Consider the following 14,088-nt stretch of genomic DNA (forward strand, 5'->3'; position numbering starts at 1 on the left):
AGGCGATGACGGAAAGACATGGCTGGCATCCATACCAAAACCAGCCCTCCCACTATAAAATGCTGATAAAGAAAAGTGAAGATGATTCAAAGAAATGGAAAGATATCTCATGCTCTTGGACTGGAAAAATTAATGGTTAATATAGCCAAGCAATCTACAGATTTAATATAATCTCTACCAAATACCCATTACATTTTTCACAGAACTAGACTAAATAATCCTAAAATATATATGGAACAACAAAAGGCCCAGAATTGCCAAAGCAATCCTGAGGAAAAAGAACAAAGCTGGAGGCATAACCCTTCTGGATTTTAGACTGTACTATAAAGCTTTAGTAATCAAAACAGCATAATTCTGGTACAAAAACAGACACATAGATCACTGGAACAGAAGAGAGAGCCCAGAAATGAACCCACATACTTGTGGCCAATTAATCTCTGACAAAGGAGGCAAGTATATACAATGGAGAAAAGATAGTCTCTTCAACAAGCGGTGTTGGGAAAGCTATGTGCAAATCAATGAAAATATACAAAAACATACCAAATGCATAGCATATACAATTTTGTATACATTATACAAAAATATAGAAAAATAATCCCCCAAATATAAGAAATGACACCATAAAGCTCCTAGAAGAGACATAGGTAAAACGTTCTTGGACATAAATCACAGCAATATTTCCTTAGATCAGTCTCCTCAGGCAAAAAAAACAAATTAAAAAAAGCACAAATAAACAAATGGGACCTAATCAAGATCTTTTGCACAGCAAAGGAAATCATCAACAAAGTAAAAAGACAACCTACAGAATTGGAGAAAATATTTGCAAATGATGTGACCAACATGGAGTTAACATCCAAAATATACAAACAGTTCATATAACTCATTATCAAAAAAATCAAACAACCCAATTTAAAAAAAAAAGGTAGAAGACCTAAATAGACATTTCCTTAAAGACGACATACAGATGGCCAACAGGCACATGAAAAGATGCTCAGCATCACTAATTGTTAGAAAATTGCCAATCAGAACTACAGTGAGGTATTACCTCACATCAGGCAGAATGGCTGTCATCAAAGAGGCTACAAATAACCAATGCTGAAGAAGGTGTGGCAAAAAGAGACCCCTTGTACACTGTTGGTGGGAATGTACATTGGTGCAGCCACTATGGAAAACAGTATGGAGGCTCCCTAAAAAACTAAAAATAGAGCTACCATATGATCCAGCAATTCTACTCTGGGGTATACATCTGGAAAAGACAAAAACTCATTTGAAAAGATACATGCACCCCAATGTTCACAGCAGCTCTGTTTACAATATCCAAGACATGAAAACAACCCAAGTGCCCACCAACAGATGATTGGTTTATATATATAAAACATTCATATATATATATATATATATATTCTATATATATATATATATAGGAATGTTAGCCATAAAAGAATGAAATAGTGCAGCAATATTTATGGACCTAGACAATAGCATACTAAGTGAAGTCAGAGAAAGACAAATATTCTATGATACCACTTATGTGATAATCTAAAAAATAAGACAAATGATTCTCTATTATAAAACAGAAACAGACTCACAAACATAGAACATAAACTTATGGTTACCAAAAGGAAGGGGGGGAGAGGGACCAAATACAAGTTTGGTATCAACAGATAGATACCGCTAAACATAAAATGGATAAGCAAGAAGGATTTACTGTACAGCATGAGGAATTGTACCAAATATTTTGTAATAGCTGTAATAGGATATAATATGCAAAAAAATAACTGAATCACTATGCAATGCACCTTAAAATAACACAATATTGTAAATCAACTACACTTCAATTAAAAAAAAAACAAACCAGTATGTTTGCCAGAGTTGTCAATTCCCCAAGAATTAGCACTATATATACTCCATGGATAAAAAAGAAAAACGGGATTTTCTTCGGAAAGCATCTTTGAATTAGAGGTATTAGAAAGGTCATGAAATCTTCCATATTAAACAGAATTTCTGTTTTGTTTAATTATAAGTAAGTGCTTACAATAACCTAAGATAAGAAAATACAAATACCAGCTGAGGCTAGGTAGAGATGATACCCCAAATTGACAGCGTTTTAGATATGAGAGTCTTTAGGAAAAGTTCTCATTAGGCTAAAAGAAAAGGAAATAAATGTCAGAAGAAAATGACATCTTAAAACTTCACAGTCTTTGAAAAGAGAGCCAAATCGTTTATATTTATTACCTTCCACAAATACATAACACACATTAACTAAATTAGCCTCAAAGTGACTGAATCTTATTTTGGTTTTCATGATGTAAAAGGACATTTTTAAGTAAAATATATGTATTACTCAATAAGTTATAAAACATTTAATTAAAAGACAAATATTACATACTGGAAGTTTCGCAAAAACCCAAAAATAGAACTACCGTATGATCCAGCAATTCCTCTTCCGGGCATATATCCAAAGCAAACAAAACCACTAATTCAAAAAGCTACATGCACCCTAATGTTCACAGCACCATTATTTACAATAGCCCAAATATGGAAGCAATCTAAGTGTCCATCAACAGATGAACAGATTAAAGAAGATGTAGTATTTACACGCAATGGGATACTACTCAGCCATAAAAAAGAATGAAATCTTGCCATTTGCAACAACATAGATGGCCCTAGAGGGTATAATGCTTAGTGAAATGTCAGAGAAAAACAAACATGGTGTGTTATTACTTATATCTGTTGAACCTAAAATAATAAAACAAACTAGCGAATATAACAAAAAAGAAACAGACCTACAGATATGGAGAACAAACTAGCAGTTACCAACGGGGAGAGGAAGACAGAGCTAGGGAATTAAGAGGTACAAATTACCGTGTATAAAATAAATACGCTAGAAGGAAATCTTGTACAGCACAGAGAATATAGTCAATATTTTCTAACAACTATAAATGGAGTATAACCTATAAACTTTTTGAATCACTGTGTTGTACACCTGAAACTAATACAATATTGTAAATCAACCATACCTCAATTAAAAAATACACACTGATGAAAAAAATAAAATCCATACACATAAACTGTGCAAAACAGTTATTCATACAAATTTCCTCAGTATTCTTATTTCAGAATACATCCTTTCTACCTCTCCCAAGTTTTGGGAGAATCAAAGAGAAATTTTTACTCGTCCTTGCTGAGTTATAAGCTAAAGAACAAGAATGTGAATTTAAGTCAGGCCAACTATTAGTGGTCATAAAACTCCTTAAACACTTTATAGCAAGACTTTTAATTAACACATAGAAGAACTTAATATTAGTACAAGAAAACTGAGAGAATCATATATATATATATAAATTTTTTTTTTATGGCTGCACCAGCAGCATATGGAAGTTCCACAGCCAGGGATCAAACCTGAGCCGCAGCTGCGACCTACGCCACCGATGCCACAGACGTAGCGATGCCACAGATATAGCAACCAACCCAGATCCTTAGCCCACTGCGCCACAGAACTCCAATGATGATGTTTAATGGTATTAAAGTGTACTTTCTAAAATTCTTGATTGTTTATAAGACCTTAATCTAAACCAAAGTTGAAGTAATTGAGTGATTTTACTTATATGAAGGCTACAATTGAAATTAAAAATCACAAAGGAAATAAAGTACGTGGTTGTTGCACAGCCTCCAGATGTCTTCTTGAGTAACACATATATTAAAATATATATATATATCATATATTTTAAAAATATATATATATTTAGATGAGCCAGTAAAACTCTTTAAAAAGAACTCATGCTTCCCATACTGATGTGTTTCTCAGTCTCAGCGAGGGGAGAATATTCTGGGTCCTGTGAAGGGCCTAGCATTTGAACGAATGGGATTTATATACTGGGACGAACTCCACATTCTCGTCTCCACGTCGCAGTTTCTTCCTCTGCAAGATGCCAGGGATTGTATGGCATCTAAACGTCCTTTGTATCATTCTGTATCTGGCAGTTTACTGCCCAACCTAACAAGCTGTTAAGAATCACACCCCGATGTGCCAAACAACATACTGAACGCAGAATCTCTGTGAAATCCACCTGGATCGACCATTTCAGCCTGGTGTAAGATAATACTCCTTTCTCTTTGGCCGATCACCCTGAAAATCTACTTCCCAGAAAAGTCCTTGGAATTGTGTTTACATTAATAAACAAACTATCTCTAATCTTTTCAATATGCAAAACTTTCTCTTTTGAAATCCGATTTCACGTTTACATGTGTTTTACCTTGACTCGTAGGCTGTATCTGCGAACACGTGCCGCTGAATGCTGGGATCCCATCTGATTACCGGTTCTTGCTAAGGGGTGGGTCCTGAGGGGGGTTAGTGTTTGGGGTCTTCCTCTGGTGAGGCGGTAGCAGCATGTCTGAGCTAGGGAGAGGCAGCCTCTTCAGGGAAGGAGGGGCAGGGAGGCTCATCCTAAAGAGGTGGATGCTGGGGGCATGACTCCCTTTCTTGAATGTACTTAACTGTGGAATTTTACCCAGTGCGGATGGCCAGAAGATAAAGTTCTGGGAACTTTTTCCCCAAGCAACAGCTCAACCATCAAAACAAGATTAGCTATAACTGGTTTTGGTTTGAATGTTTCCTGCATCTGTGATATCAGAGGAGTGACAAAGAGAAATTAATAGAGAATTTTTGCATGCAGTGCCTGGAGGCAGCTTTGTCTAATGGTCTGACAGATAGAACCAATGTGGCTCCCCAGGGTCAGTGAGGGCTATTTTGGGTGTGATGCTGTCTCTGGCATCTCCTGCACAATTTCTCTGGGGGAAGTGGGACATCGGGGAGCTGCACTAATAAGTACTTTTCCAATTTTCCCTTGGTCACCTCATTGCCCATATGAGTTTATAAAGTTCTACACTTCTCACTTGGTAATTTTTTTTAAATTAATCAGTGTCTTCCTTTTTCATTTGTGTAGCAAACTTCCCAGCCTATACAGTGTCTGCCACAGGGGAGGAAAGCGGGAAGTGCTTCTTCTTCTTCTTCTTCTTTTTTTTTTTTTTTTGTCTTTTTGCCATTTCTTGGGCCGCTCCAGCGGCATATGGAGGTTCCCAGGCTATGGGTCCAATTGGAGCTGTAGCCACCGGCCTATGCCAGAGCCACAGCAACGCGGGATCCGAGCCACATCTGTGACCTACACCACAGTTCACGGCAACACCAGATCCTTAAACCACTGAGCAAGGCCAGGGATCGAACCTGCAACCTCATGGTTCCTAGTCAGATACATTAACTACTGAGCCACGACGGGAACTCCCAGTGGGAAATGCCTCAGAAAAGGTTTGGAAAAAAAAAAAAAGGGAGTTCCCGTCGTGGCGCAGTGGTTAACGAATCCGACTAGGAACCATGAGGTTGCGGGTTCGGTCCCTGCCCTTGCTCAGTGGGTTGATGATCCGGCGTTGCCGTGAGCTGTGGTGTAGGTTGCAGACGCGGCTCGGATCCCGCGTTGCTGTGGCTCTGGCGTAGGCCGGTGGCTGCAGTTCCGATTCAACCCCTAGCCTGGGAACCTCCATATGCCGCAGGAGCGGCCCAAGAAATAGCAACAGCAACAACAACAAAAGACAAAAAAAAAAAAAAAAAAAAAAAAGAAAAGAAAAGAAAAGGTTTGGGAACTCTCCAAGTTTTCTGATTTTCCCAGATAACCCATCCCAATGATCAGTCTCACTAATTCCTCATCAGTCCCCTGGATCCTCTATGATGAGACAAGATAATGAGAACGCAACGGACTCTGTGATTCTTCAACCCATGAATCCTTATACTTTTTTTTTTTTAACTTTAGCTCAGCAGCTACAAGTGAAGACAGATTCTCTGAGCATGGCAGAGCTTTAGACCCAGTGAAGTCTTTACTATTTCAAGTCCTAGGAGTAGACTGCAGAGCTGAGGGAGAGAGTACAGAGCGAGAGATCTTTGAAGTTCAAGAACACCCTTATTCTAAAGGATGGTCCAGAAGGAGAAACCAGCAAAGGAGACTGACAAGAAGAGAAAGAAAAGAAGGAGAGGGAGACACCTGAAGCCAAGGGTGTATGTTACAGTGGGATAAATTATATGCATTATCAAATAACCTACACGAACAGCTACTCAATAGGCAAGAGTAGGGCAAGGAAAACCTTTCCAATTTCACAAGTACATTGCATTTACCTGGAATCGTCTTAAGTGAAAAAAAAAAAAAAAAAGATATCAGGAGTTCCCATCGTGATGCAGTGGAAACGAATCCGACTAGGAACCATGAGGTTGTGGGTTCCATCCCTGGCCTTGCTCAGTGGGTTAAGGATCCGGCATTGCCATGAGCTGTGGTGTAGGTCGCAGATGCAGCTCGGATCCCACATTGCTGTGGCTGTGGCTGCGGCTGTGGCGTAGGCCGGCAGCTGTAGCTCCGATGAGACCCCTAGCCTGGGAACCTTCATATCCCACAGGTGTGGCAGTAAAAAGACAAAAGCCAAAAAAAAAAAAAAAAAAAAAAGATATCAGATGAGCTCAAGGTAGGCTGAGAGGATGGGACATCAGCTACAATTTGCAGGCAGAATTCACTGCCCCTCCCTTAAGTCAGCAGGAGACTGGAGGTTCACCCTCCAGAGAAACTGGGTCTGGACTCAGGACACTTCGTCCCAGCTGAGGATGGGAGGGGATGTAGTCTTCAATGCAGAGGGATTAAATCTACAGGATGAATTAGGAGATTCCCCAATTCCCTTCCCACACCAAATGCTGGTGGCAAGAGTCTTCCTTCTGGCAACAGGAAATTCCTATCTGATGAATCTGACGATCTTGAGAAAAGACTTAGAAGTACCATCAACTGGGTTTTTCCAATGAAAGAGCAAGGCCGGCAGCATGGTGGGAGGTCCGCTCCTCGGCAAGTCTCGCCCAGACTCACAGAACTTCTATCTGCTCTTTAGTGCTTAGTTTTTGGGAAAGACAGTCTCCAGGAAACCGCATTCTTTTCCTCCCACCTAACCAGCCACTCCTTCTTAGCCTTCTTGGCCAATTCTCATTTACCTCCCCAACTCTGAAGTTGGAGTCCTATCTTAATGCAGGTTCTCAGGAAAGAGGGATGAAATGGAGACGGCACGCTTTCGAGAACATACCTGTGACGCAGTGAAGGAGGCCGGGCTGGACCCAGGAGGAAGTTGACCAGCGATGCTGATCACACAGGGAGCTCTGGAGCTGCAATGGTCCCTCAAACTTTCCCCACACGGAGGTCTCTGTCCTCCCATGTTGACCATGGATTTGATGTGGGCTGTTCCTGGGCAAGGCTGTGATCCTGTAAGCGGCAGCTCCCTTTGGCCAATCCTGCAAGAGGCAGCTCCCTTTGACTCAGCTGTTAGCCCTCAACTCTTGACAGCTGGGGAGAGGAGCGGCCCCATCCTGACAGGGGATCTGTGTTACACATCACCCGCATCGACCGCAAGGGCTGTAGCTCATCCCTTCTCACGAGCTCTGTGACCTCAGCATGGTTTAAAACACCTTTTCTACACAGCGACTCCCAGATGTGCCTCTTTAGGCTGGACCTCCAAGTTAGGTTACCCCTACGATGGGCACCTCCAACTTAGCATGTGCACAAACAAACTTCTGCTCTTTCCCTCGGGACTCACATCTACCGAGATGATCAATAAAGGAAAACTCAATCTTAAAAATCTCTCAGGTCAAATGCCATGATTTCTCTATTTGTCTCCTATCTCGTATCCAACCTGTCAGCAAACCCTGTCTGCTCTTCCCACAACACATATTCACAATCTGCCCGTTCTTCTCCCTGTGTCTCCTCCTCCCATGTTTGTTCAAGCCCACGGCAGCTCTTCTTGGATCACTGCAATACCTCTGAAGAAGTCACCCACGCGCCCTTCCTCTCCACAGCCGTTCAGTGCTGCCATTAACTAAGTCACCTGGCTTCAAACCCCTTCAGTGTCTTTCTTATTCAGAGTAAAAAGTGAGGACGATATGGTGGCTCCCAATTTCCTCTCTGAGCTCACTTTCCACTCTCCTCTCCGTGCTTACTCAGCTCCAGCTAAACAGGCTCCTTCAACATTCCCACGTTAGTCTTTTCACTTGCTGGTCCCTCAACATGGAATGCTCTCCTTCCAGATACATCCATGGCTCACATCTCCTTTAGGGTTTTACATAAACGCCACCTTCTCAGCAAGGGTTTCCCTGAACTTCTGTTTAAAATTGTAAGCCTCCCCCTCCATCCTCTCCTACCTGGCTCTCTTATTCCTCCACAGTGCTTATCACTGTTCAACATACTATGTGTATAACTTATTTGTTTATTGTCTGTCTCCTTGCCTATAACCTCTGAGCTCCATGTGAGTAGAAATTTTGCTTTATTATGTTTTATTCACTGATGTACCCTTAGTAGTGGTGGGCCAAGGACAGCTTGGTAGAAATGCCTCTCTCCAAATGTGGGACTCTTGTTTATGCACCAAATCTATAAATCTGGGATGCTGGAAGAACTGAAGGGTGTAATATACATATATATTTATTTTTGAGGGAGAGAAATTTTAGTTCACAGTTGAGTTCACCGTACAGAATTTGAAAAATATGTTTAAAATTCAAACCTGGGAATTCCTACTTTGGCGCAACGGGATCGGCAGTGTCTCTGGAGCACTGGGACGCAGGTTCAATCCCCAGCCAAGCACAGGGGTTAAGGATCTAGCATTGCTGCTGCTGTGGTGGTTAGGTCGCAACCACGGCTCAGATCTGATCCCTGGCCCGGGAACTCCATATACCTTGGGGTGGCCAAAAATAAACATTTAAAAATTGTTCTTTTTTGTTAATTGCTTTAAAAACTAAAGAATAAATACAAATGACTAGTGTCCATTAGTACATGATTTTTACTAGAAATTTTATCTTATAGGGAAGAGGAAACTCCTCCACTGTGTGTCAAATAGGGTATGTTACTAGTCCCCAAAGCTTGTAAGAGTTTCTGGCACAGATGGACGTGCTCAATTATTTGCTGGGTGAAAGAATGAGCTGAGAAGCAGGGGATCCTTCAGAAGAGAGAGGAAGTGAATTCCCACGATGATGGTGAAGGGCCATTCATGTGTGAAAACATTCCAGGGCTATAGAATTGGGAAGACTCCTAGGAGGATGAAAATGATGTAAATAATATATGTCCATTGTTTGTCTATTGGAGCAAATATTTTGCAGATTTTGCGATGAACTCTGCTTTATTACATGCAGAATGTGGTTTAACAAGGAATGGTTGAAATTTACCTGTGATATTTGTGCATCAGAAAAAAAATTTAGTACAAAAACATTCCTAAAGCTGCAATTGGAATCCACAGAAAAATTGTTTAGAGTATAATTTTCCACATTATATAAAACTTCAGTTTCGCATCTAATGCGCAGAGCAAAGCCAAGTAGTATTTTTTAAAAATAAAAGTGAGATGGCATTAAGATGAATTAACTTTAGACAAAAGTCTGTCTTTGTTTAAAATGCTTTAAATGTAACACTTATTATACAAACGAGTCACAATATTTATAACCACCGACACATTTAGATTTGAATATGTGCAAAGAGATCAAAGTCCATACCTAATTTTTCAAAGTATCAGTAAAATGGACCAATTGTCATTTGGCTTCTCCTTTATTTGAAAACATCAATTTTACTGCTTTTCCTTATATATAGCTTTGGTTGGAGTATTGACCCTGAAAATAAGTTTTTATTAAAAAGTATCGGTTCAAATTGAACTTGACAGTTGGGTGAACTTGAAGTCAGATGTCTCCCGTTTCCTTCTTGACAAAAAATAGTAAGCTAAAATACTATCAAAGCTCTTAGAAGTATTGGCCTTATTAAATGTATCACTTCTGATTTTGGGATAATTGAATGTGCCTCACAAGAGTCACTTTTCCTGTTCCTCTTCATTCCGTTGCCTTCTGGTTTCACAGATTTTTGTTGTTGAGAAGTCAGCTTCCAGACTTCCTTGTCCTCTTTGAAAACAATATTCTCAAATTTGTGACTTAATGTCTTTCACTAGTTTTGGAAAATCATTGACCTTATTTCATCAAATATTACTTTGATTCCATCTTTCTTCTGAGATTGTCAGATACATTGCTATCTATGTGGCTCTGTGGAATTACTCCACTAATCTGGAGGGGAAAAATTTTAAGATGTATTTTTCTGACAAATACTTCTTTTTTTTTTTTTTTTTTTGTCTTTTGTTGTTGCTATTTCTTGGGCCGCTCCCGCGGCATATGGAGGTTCCCAGGCTAGGGGTTGAATCGGAGCTGTAGCCACCAGCCTACGCCAGAGCCACAGCAACTTGGGATCCGAGCCGCGTCTGCAACCTACACCACAGCTCACGGCAACACCGGATCGTTAACCCACTGAGCAAGGGCAGGGACCGAACCCGCGACCTCATGGTTCCTAGTCGGATTCGTTAACCACTGTGCCACGACGGGAACTCCCTGACAAATACTTCTAATCAAGAGTTATTGTGTTGTTTTACGATGCTAACTTTAACATACTTTACAGAATCCATAGCTGATTTTGGTTCCTTGGACTAATGTGGATTTGAGGTAATTAGTGAGTGAACTTAGTTTACTTGGAGACTTGTATTGAATTGAAACTCCAGGAAATGACAATCCCTAAACATACTAATCTTTTATTGAACAGTCAGTAAACCTCACTTAAAGGATATTGTTTATTCAGTTCTACGGAGGAAGAATCTTTTGGGTCCTCTTAGGAGACACGGTGTACGGGCGTGTGGGTGGAACATAGGCGATGGAATTAATCCAGCACATTTATGCACCCACGTCTTTGAAGACCTTCTTTGGATTACATCAGGAGTTTTATGGCATCTAAACTTCATTTGCAGGAGTTCCCATGGTGGCTCAGTGGGTTAAGAACCCAACTAGTATCCATGAGGATGCAGGTTCAATCCTTGGTCCTGCTTAGTGGGTTAAGGACTTGGTGTTGCTGTGGCTGTGGTGTAGGCTGGCAGCTGTAGCTCTGATTTGACCCCTAGCCTGCATCAAACTTCATTTGCATTTCAAAACTGCATCTGACTTCAGGTTGGCCAACATACCAGTGTGAGAATCACACCCAGATGTGCAAATGATCTATACATCCACTAGTATTGACAGATACAGCCTGACATAAAATGATGTTCCTTTCACCTCAGTTGCTCATTCTCAGAAATCCATTTCCATAACGAGTCTCTAGATTTTTACTGACACAAATAAGCAAATTCTAAGATCCTCTCAGCATGCAAAGTTCCTCTTCCAGAATAGATGTTATATCTTACACCCTGGAATACTGGGATCCCACTCTGCTTACTAGCTAGTGATGGGATGGGGAGTGGGTCTGAGGGGAATTTTCAGTTTTTGCGAATGTTAATGTTTGGTTTTGACTTGTGGTTGCCCTGTTTTTTGAGCACATTAAGCCTTTCCTATGTGTGCTTGCTTTTGCCTGATGGTCATACAGGCTCAAACACATCATTACAATAAAAAAAAAGAATCTATATCTTCTTACTTTCCTTCCCCACATTGTATGATTTTGATGTCTTATATAAGTGACTGCTTTCCAATTGTGGTTTCCTTCATCCTAATTCTTCTTTTTCTCTTTTCTCTCCCTCTCTCTTTTTTTTTTTTTTTTTTTTTACTTTAGAGAAGCCCTTTCAGTATTTCTTTTAGAATGGGTTCAGTATTGCTGTACTCTTTTACCTTTTGTTTGTTGGAGAAAATCGTTATTTTGAGGGGAATTATTACAATTATTTTCTTGATGGCGTCTGATGAAATGGTTACATTGTGTCTACACCAGGGAAGAGGAGTTTCTTCAGAGGAGGAGGGAGGGAGAGGCTCATCTCTAATGGGATGGATGCCAGGGAAATGACTACTTCTTGGGTGTCCTCTTAACTGCGGAATTTCACCTAATGGGGATGGTCAGGAGATAACAGCTCCTATGAACTTTCTTTCCAGGCACCAACCCAACCGTCTAAAAAACCTAAGACACATGCAACAATACATGACTGTTTGGGGTACAAACAACATTCTGTTATGTAAGAGTCTTGGAAGGAAAGCATCTGGGGCTTGGCCAGCAGCTTTTTAAATGCAATGGTGGGCAGCGGTCAAACCTAAAAGAGCAGGAGAATGACGGTAATGACTCCACATTTGGTGGGACTCCCTGATTACCAGCCTCTGAGGGGATGGGGACGGAGGCGGAGGGAGAACGGGTTTCTTACCCAGGGTCTTCTCTGGTGAGGTGATGACACCATGTCTCAGCCAGGGAGGAGCAGCGTCTTCAGGAAAAGGGGGAGCGGGAGGTTTACGCCTAACGAGGTGGATGCCGGGAGCATGACCGCCTTTCTCAGACGCCCACTGAACTCCGGAACTTGGCCTAGTGGGGAGGGTCAGAAGGTGAGGTGTCCCGTGAAGGGATCAGTGAGCCCCGCCCATGGGGCTGCCTCAATAAGCTCCCTGCAATTGCTTTTGCTAACATTCCCAAAACAGTAAATCTCCATTTCTATCGTTTGGTAAGTGTCTTGTGCCTGCCTCCTCCTTTGCTTTCTGCCAAAATCCCCACCATACATGCACGGCATCACCTGACTGTATGACTCCTTAAACACACACGACCCTCTATCAATAGGTTCTGTGTATACCGTGCTCCCGTTTTCTCATTTATTTATTTTATTGACGTGAATGAGGAGAGAGATTGAGAGAAAGAGAGAACCTCACCTGTACAGCTGCAATTACTTCCAAATCATGTCATTGGTACCTTTCTTCGTTTTCCATGAGGGCAGCAAATGTTTTTTCTTTACCTTTTATTTACTTTACATGCTCATTTCTCTCATAAAATGAATGGTTTTTTTTTTTTTTTTTTGCATCTCATTAGAACGTATTTCAGTGTTCCCCAGATGAAGGCTGATTCTGTATATTTTCGAATGTGTTCTCCTCCCGTGCGAGGATTGTAAGCTTCTGCTCACAGGGACCCCGATCCCAACGACGTCCTTTAGAGGCGAAGCGAAGTCTTATCGGCCTGTCCATCCAAACTGCCTCAGGAACACAACGGAGGCTGGTTGTGGAAAGGAGAAGGTCTTGGTCCGCTCAGGCTGTTGGGACAAATTCGCCAACGCCGTCATCCTGTCACATCGCTACCCTTTCTTCTGCGGCGGTGAGAACACTTAGGATCTACCTCCTGAGCCATTTTCAAGTGCCTGGGGCAGTATTATGGCCGATAATCACAACGCCATGCGTCACATTCCCGGGACCGATTCATCTTCTAACTGCAAGCTGCACATTTTGACCAACATTTCCCATCTCCCCGCCCCCCACAACCACCATCCTACCCTTTGGTTCTACAAGTTCAGCTTTCTTAGATTCCGCACATAAGTACAAACATACAGTACGTGTCTTTCTCTGACTTATTTCACTTAGCATAATGCCCTCTAAAACCATCGTCATTGTCACAAATGGCAGAATTTCATTCTTTCTCATGGCTGAATAACACTCCTCTGTGTGTGTGTGTGTGTGTGTGTGTGTGTGTGTGTGTGTGTGCGCGCGCGCTTGCCCTATATTTATGTGTTCCACTTTGGAACCATTCCTTTCTGCCTAAAAAAATTTCCTTTAGTCCTTGTATTTTCAGTAGATGTGATAGTGATGAACTCTCGTTTTTCGTTTGTCTAAAAATATCTTTACTGTGTATTTTTGAAGGATGTTTTCACTGAGTACAGACTTAGAGGTAAGAGGTACTTTCTCTTAGAACTTCAAAAATATCATTCTGGGGAGTTCCCACTGTGGTTCAGCAGGTTAAGAACTCAACATAGCGTCCGTGAGAATGCGGGTTAGCTCCCTGGTCTCACTCACAGTGTTTCGGTGCGCTACGATGTAGGTTGCAGAGACAGCCTGGACCCTGTGGTGCTGCGGCTGTGGTGTAGCCCGGCAGCTGCAGCTGTGATTTGACTCCTAGCCTGGGAACGTCCATATGCTACAGGTGCAGGCTTAAAAGTATCATTCTGTTGTCTTCTGATTTCCATCATTTTTGTTGAGAAATGGAGATGGCACCTCAACTATGATTCCTTTAGTTATGTTTCCCCGCCACCCCACTCCAGGGTGCTTTTGTAGCTTTCAATTTGTCT

The 14,088-nt window shown here is 41.4% G+C and overlaps 1 long non-coding RNA gene across 1 annotated transcript; it reads right to left on the minus strand.

Moving 5' to 3' along the window:
- Positions 1–11,678: 11,678 nt before the first annotated feature.
- LOC146398369 (uncharacterized) lies at positions 11,679–12,333 on the minus strand. The gene is made up of 2 exons (XR_014821791.1): positions 12,196–12,333; positions 11,679–11,883 (listed from the first exon to the last, which is right to left on the minus strand). It is a non-coding gene; the product is annotated as an uncharacterized LOC146398369 (long non-coding RNA).
- Between the last annotated feature and the right edge of the window lie 1,755 nt (positions 12,334–14,088).

This window comes from Sus scrofa, chromosome 12 (genome assembly GCF_054392235.1).
Source record: "Sus scrofa isolate SSC_HxYL_T2T_F1_AM1 chromosome 12, Sscrofa_HxYL_maternal_Yorkshire_Landrace_v2.0, whole genome shotgun sequence".
Taxonomy (NCBI): domain Eukaryota; kingdom Metazoa; phylum Chordata; class Mammalia; order Artiodactyla; family Suidae; genus Sus; species Sus scrofa.